The 7,211-nt window shown below is 44.9% G+C and overlaps 1 long non-coding RNA gene across 1 annotated transcript; it reads right to left on the bottom strand.

Annotated features, from left to right (window-relative positions):
- Positions 1-2,424: 2,424 nt before the first annotated feature.
- Positions 2,425-6,784, bottom strand: LOC120302991. Its single transcript, XR_005555304.1, has 3 exons — positions 6,505-6,784; positions 3,205-3,300; positions 2,425-2,689 (listed from the first exon to the last, which is right to left on the bottom strand). It is a non-coding gene; the product is annotated as an uncharacterized LOC120302991 (long non-coding RNA).
- Positions 6,785-7,211: the final 427 nt, after the last annotated feature.

Raw genomic sequence — 7,211 nt, 5'->3', positions numbered from 1 at the left:
CCTTTCACAGTTACTAGAATTAAGAAAAGTTTCACCTAGTCTGTACCTATTTAGTTGCAGGGTGGGCTTTGCCCAGGTGTAAAACCTTATTTTTATCTATGTTGCATTTCATTTTGTTAGGTAGAGCCCTGTGTTCAAGTCTGTCAAGATCTTTTTGGATCCTGAGCTTGTCTTCTGGAGTGTTGGTATTTCTGCACATTGAATAGTCGATGCAATTTGATTGGTTTCCATACTATTTCCTCATCTAGATTGTTAATGAAGATATTGAAGAGAACTGGGCCTTGCAATACCCCATTGCTTACTTCCCTCCATTTGGATGTAGTTCCGTTGAGGACTACACATTGAGTACGATTAATCAGCCAGTTACAAACTCATCTAGTGGTGGTGCTGTCCATCTCACATTTTTTTTAGCTTACCAAGAAGTAGTCTGTATTTTCTTTTGTCTAATGCTTTGCTGAAATCCAAGTACATTATGTCCACAGAATTTCAATAATCCATAATTTAGTCACTTTATCAAAAAGCCAAATAACAAAATTTGTTTTCGACAAAGTCATGTTGGCTTCTGGTTACAACTTAAACTAATTTGAAATGTCTATTGGGAATATTCAGCAGGTCAAACTATATATAATTATGACAACCAAGGGGGGGGAAACACTTTTTGGGCAGCTTTAGTAATTAAAGTAATTTTATTGTTTGGTTTGTTTATTATTAAACTATTTGTTGTCCTCATATCCAATATCTCTGGGCAGATTTACAGGCAGGCAGGATGTATTTCTATGCACAATAAATACAGACTACGTTAAAATACAGTTCAATTTCCACTGGTGCTCCTACTCTGCCCACTTGTCCTACGCAATTTTGCCAAGGGACATTTGTCCTGGCCAATTCACAGTCCAGGACAACTAGCAATGCATCCTGGCAGCCAATCTGCGTACTGAATGGAGAAGCGCTGTCTTCCCATTGGACTTGGTGGTACCAGGTGGGCGGCCATAATGGGAGAAGCACATTGCCTCCCCAGCATCGGAGGCCACTTCCTGCTCCACCCTGTAGTGTCAAGTCCAATGGGAAGGCAGAGGCTCACCCTTCGGCACATAGATTGGATGCCGAGACAGCTGGATAATTGTCAGTGGCTAGAGAAAGCCGTGACATGAACAGATATGTCTGCTTTTAGGGCAGTGCATATTACACCATTGCTCCACCAGCTGCGTTGGTTGCCAGCTTGCTTTCTGGTCCATTTGCAGGTGTTGGTTGTAACTGTGAAGCCCAGCAGGATGATGGACTAAGCTAAGGTGGGACTCTCTCCCCCCAGTTACTGCACAGCATTCCACAACATTAGAAGTTTAGTAAGTGACCAAATATGGAACTGGAATGCATGGATCAGGGATTACGCTGAGCCCAGTCAGGGATAGGAAAGGATTGGAGCAGGACTCCAAGTTCCAGGTTTTCCTCTGAACCATGCTGCTTCTAAAGGAAACTTATGCACTTATGTCCCATCTGTGATGAGCATCTAAGGCAGACCTGCACCCATTGGAGAAGGAAGAGGACTCAGGGGTTTTGCCCGTGGCACATATAAACTGCCTGACCTGAGAGGGTGAACCAGTTGGAAAAGTGCCAGCTTAGAAATCTGTTTTCATTTCAGTTCTTCCCTCTTCTTTGGCCATGGTGATGGGTCAAGGGTCTCTCAAGGCCATATTTAGCAGAGCTGGTGATGGAGGGATTCCCCTTCTGTTTTAATCTCCTGGATCTCTTTAAGGAAGCACATGGAATGACACTCATCTTCAATGTGTTTTCCTATCATTCGTCACAGAAAAGCCCGCATGCTCATCACTCTTTCCCAGTTAAGGAAAATACTAATTAAAAATGGATTGTTGTTATTGTTGTTAATTGTGAAGTTGTGTCCGACCCATCACAACCTCCTCCAGGTCTTCCTGTCTTCTACCCTCTTCTGGAGTCCATTGAAGCTTACGCCTCCTGCTTCAGGGACTCCATCCAGCCACCTCCTTCTCTTTCGTCCCCTTCTTCTCTTGCCCTCCATCTTTCTCAGCATCAGGCTCTTCTCCAGTGAGTCCTTCCTTCTCATTAGGTGGCCAAAGGACTTGAGTTTCCACTTCAGGATCTGGCCTTCTAAAGAGCAGTTGGGGTTGATCTCTTCTAGGACTGACCGGTTTGAACGCCTTGCAGTCCAAGGGACTCGCAGGAGTCTTCTCCAGCACCATAGTTCAAAAGCCTCAATTCTTTGGCGCTCTTTGGATTATATATATATATATATATATATATATATATATATATATAAAAACTTTCAGCCTTCTACTATTCCACAATTTAACTTTCCCAAAAGGAAAATGGACACATCATAGCAAACACACCCAGTACGCTTGGATTTAAATGCAGAAATTTATTCCGTTGCCAAACTAGAGAAAGAGCAGAACAAAGCATGTAGGCCAGGAGAAAAGGGAGAGAGGGCGAAGTGTCCAGAGAAGCTGAGGGGTTGAATTATGGACCGTAAAGGCCACAAACCTAAATCTGCAAAGGATGGTCCATGATGGATGACAGCAAAACTCAACAAAGCTCATTTTAAAATCAGAAGAATAATTTTATTCATTGCAAAAGTTAGTTGTGCAACATTTAGCCTCCAGCCCATTGTCCCCTTGAGAGCATGTGGGGGCACATCCTCTGCGAACAGCCTGTCCTGGAAAGGAAACATAAAGCAAAACATTTACAGTGCCAATAATTGATTTGTGATTGTTTCTGAACCAAACACTAAATCCACACTGGACGCACAATCAGTCATTCCCACACAGCACGAAGGTGGACCTCCTTCCTCCTCTACTGACTACTCGGGAGTAAAATAGGAAGCAGGCATTCTGGAGAAGTTCCACCTCCCTTGGATATTTCTTGGCTTAATCTGCAAGGACCAAGCTTTGTCATGTCCATAGGAATCCCTCAGCTCTCCCAGGCTTTTCCTCTCCCCCCTTTCTATAAAGAATGTGTCCCTCCCAAACATGAGTGAACCTGGGATGGATGGGGTCCCCATTCTGAGCCCCCCCTTTCCTGGTATCCCTTAGGCTGTCAGGCCAGGACCTCAGGGGAACCTAGACAGGGCACAGACAGGTCCTAGGTGATCTGGAATCCTCAGCTGCATTTGGGAGTTCCAGTTTCCATACAAGAAGAAAACCTGTCAGAAAGGAGAGGAACTTTGCTTACCCACTCCGTTGTCCAGAGTATAACAGACGGGTTGGTCTTCCAAACATATTTCCTCTTTGCAAGCACCATAACATCGAAGACACTGCAGACCCGCAACTGGATGAAAGAAATATAAGAGAGGATTCTCTCTTAGATATTTCTTTGATCTTGGCTTATGTGTTAGACAATAGATTATTGAAGAATGAGGTCGGCTGCGAAAATTTTATTAGAAAGATAATCAAATGGTCTGCAAACCAGTCCCATCTTAGCCAAGAAAGTCATCTGGGTGACTCTGGGCCAGTCACTCTTTCTTAGCCCAACCCAATTCACTGGGTGGTTGTTCAGGGGAAAATGGTATTTGATGAAGAAAAGAGTATTAGGATTGTTTACCACCCTGAGCTAACAATAAGAACAGACCGAACAGAACAGAACAGAACAGAATAGAATAACAGAATAGAATATATGGAATGAAATAGAATAGAATAGAATAGAATAGAATAGAATAGAATAGAATAGAATAGAATAGAATATATGGAATGAAATAGAATAGAAATAGAATAGAATAGAACAGAACAGAACAGAACAGAATAGAATAGAATAGAATAGAATAAATAGAATAGAATAGAATAGAATAGAATAGAATAGAATAGAATAGAATAGAATAGAATAGAATAGAATAGAATAATAACTTTATTGTCACTTTGAATGTACACAAATCGGCATATATTAAAATGAAATTTTGTTCCATTTAGCTCTCAAATGTCACCACATCTGATATACGCTACATAAATATGACATAAAAATAATAAAGGTGAGATTGAAAAAAAATAACTTTTCTGAAAGAGGCCATAAAAGGTGAGCAGGCAAGAATTTGAGAGGTTGGTTTCTGTTTGGAGGTTAAGCAGGGTTGGGGCTGGTTAATCCTAGCAGGGGAGACCCCCAAGGCTGCAGGATGAATTGAGAAGTCTCAGAAATTACAGCAATGTCAACCAATCTCAGGTTGATGCCAAGGAAAATCCATGCTTGATGTGAAGAAGGCATCTCCAATCTCCTTTGGTTGCACCATCGAAAACGCTGAATGTGAGCAAAGCCGGAGGGAGGCAGAGGGAGGGCAAAGACAATCGAACATTCTTCCTTTCGCTCCCAAGAGTATTTCCATGGCAGAATTCACTACGCAAAGGAACCTCTACTTTCGGAGGCAGTCTACCCCAGAATAACAGCTGGGCCAACTGCTATCTCAACTACTTTCTTCTAAAAGCTCCCATGGACCTTCCCTATGCAGAGCAGAACAGGTAGAAAGTACCATCCTGGCAGCCAATCTGCATACTGAAGGGAGAGCCGCTGCCTTCCCATTGGACTCGGCAGTGCTGGGTGGGGCAGGCAGCAGTGCACTGGAGGCACAGCGCTTCCACCGCCACCACTGCAAATTGCATCCTGCCTGGCCCGGCTCTTCATCCATATCCCCTGGGATGATCCGGTGTTGTTGGAAGGACATGGATACAGAGCAGGGTCAGGCAGGATGCAATGGGTAGCCATAATGGGAGAAGCACATTGCCTCCCCAGCATCGGAGGCCACTTCCTGCTCCACCCTGTAGTGCCAAGTCCAATGGGAAGGCAGAGGCTAACCCTTCGGCACATAGATTGGATGCCAGGACGCCTGGATAATTGTCAGTGGGTAGAGAAAGCCATGACCTGAACAATATGTCTGTTTTTAGCGCAGTGCATATTACACCACTGCTCCACCAGCTGCGTAGGTTGCCAGCTTGCTTCTTGGTCCAGTTCCAGGTGTTGGTTGTAACCTTTGAAGCCCATCAGGGAGATGGACTAAGCTACGGTGGGAAACTCTCAGCCGAGTTACTGTACATCCTCCCACCCCATTAGAAGTTTAGTAAGTGATTGGTCACCACGATGCAAAAAAGATGTTGAGACTCTAGAAAGAGTACAGAGAAGAGCAACAAAGATGATTAGGGGACTGGAGGCTAAAACATATAAGGAACGGTTGCTAGAATTGGGTATGTCTAGTTTAACGAAGAGAAGGACAAGGGGGGACATGATAGCAGTATTCCAATATCTCAGGGGCTGCCATAAAGAAGAGGGAATAAGCTATTTTCCAAAGCACCTGAAGGCAGGACAAGAAGCAACGGGTGGAAACTAATCAAGGAGAGAAGCAACCTAGAACTAAGGAGAAACTTCCTGACAGTGAGAACAATTAATCAGTGGAACAGCTTGCCTCCAGAAGCAGTAAATGCTCCAACACTGGAAGTTTTTAAGAAGAGACTGGACAGCCACTTGTCCGAAATGGTGTAGGGTTTCCTGCCCGAGCAGGGGGTTGGACTAGATAACCTCCAAGGTCCCTTCCAACTTTACTAATATGAATATGAATATGATCAAATCTGGAACTGGAATACACGGAGAGGGGATTGTGCTGAGCTCTGTCAGGGATAGGAAAGGATTGGAGCAGGAGTCCAAGTTCCAGGTCTTCCTCCAAACCGCACTGCTTCTAAAGGAAACGTATGCACTTATGCACCATTTGAGATGAGCAGCTAAGGCAGAACTGCACCCATTGGATACCGAACACAGCTGGGACAGCCACTCTCAAGTACGGGATCCTCTCCAAATGGAGACCTCCTCTTTCCCCCTAAAGGATCCCACGGACCCTCCCTATGCAGAGCAGAACAGGGAGAAAGTCCCACCGCCAGAATGGGGCACAACTGCTTCGAATACCACACTTCGCTCCGATCCCTCAGTCTTCGTTTGATCCACTGTATTTCCACTCTAGGTGACCCGTTTCTCACCAGTCTTCTTCTGGGTGCACGTCAAGGTTTTGGGGGTCCCCTTTAAAGCTCTTCATGGCAGAGGTCCAGGTTAGTCTCCCGCCCCAGGAATTAGCCCATCCCACTTGTGATGGCAGAGGAGGTGTGCTGAGGGTCCCATCAGCCCGACTATTCTGGCTTGTGGAGTCCAGGAGGAGGGACTTGTCTGCTGTGGCTCCTGCCCTCTGGAACATCCTGCCCCCCAATGTGAGGTGGACCCCAACCCTCCTGTCTTTTTGTAAGGACCCAAAGACGGGGCTCTGTCAGTCAGCTTGGGGGCCCAGCTGAGGAATCGTGCAAGAGAGGTGCTTGATGGAGTAATAACAGATCCCACGTCTACCCCACTCCATCCACGCCCTCCCCACCTTTCTTTGGTTTTAACTTTTTATGTTTTAACTAAGATTATAATGTAAGCCGCCCAGAGTTACCCTATGGTAAGATGGGCAGCCAGTAAATTTTATATATATAAAAATAAAGAATAAAATCCTCAACCAGCATCAAAGCCTACCTGGGTCCTTGCACATGAATGCCACCAACAACAAGGCAAATAGCAAAGCTTTCATCTTGCAATCTCTTCTGCAACCTTCAAAGTGCAGTCAGGATGGGAGAACCTTTTGGGGGGCTGGAGATCCAGGTTCAAGAGCGGGGAGACTTGGAGAAGAAGGGAGGGGTAGGGGGTGTGACCTCATTTTCCCCACTACCAACAGGGAAACTGGATTCACTCCAGATGCAGAACCAACCAACCCTGTCTTAAAGGAAGCAGCTACCATTCCATTTTCAAAAGTTGGGCTTCTGGACAATGGCTATCTCGTCCTGAATTCATAGAAGGTAGCACAATCTGTGCAGGGCGCAAAATTAAACCAAGCCAAAATATCATATTTGCTCCCTGCAAGAGGAGAAGTGAACTGAGCTGATTGCTGATGATGCTTCAATATTTATGTTTTTAGGTTCAATCCCAAACATGCTGTCTAAGTATGTTTGGGGACTGTAAGCTTTCTTCACTTGGTTTGATAAGCTGAGGTTTATGGCCAAGATGTTCAGTAGATAGCAGGCAAGAGAACACCCTGCTTAAATGGCTGCATTCTGGATGTTCTTTCCATGCTTGAGGTGTCTCTGCAGAGGTTTCCTGATCAGGCCAGGTAACACAGTCATATGAACGAGAGAGTGAGGTTTTCCTTCCATCCCACGCTCAGATAATTTTATGTCGACTGCTAA

This window comes from Crotalus tigris, unplaced genomic scaffold, assembly GCF_016545835.1.
Source record: "Crotalus tigris isolate CLP2741 ecotype Arizona unplaced genomic scaffold, ASM1654583v1 scf7180000024444.201059, whole genome shotgun sequence".
Lineage (NCBI taxonomy): Eukaryota > Metazoa > Chordata > Lepidosauria > Squamata > Viperidae > Crotalus > Crotalus tigris.
The sequence above is the reverse complement of the archived record's forward strand: the minus strand, read 5'-3'. Positions and strand labels throughout refer to the sequence as shown.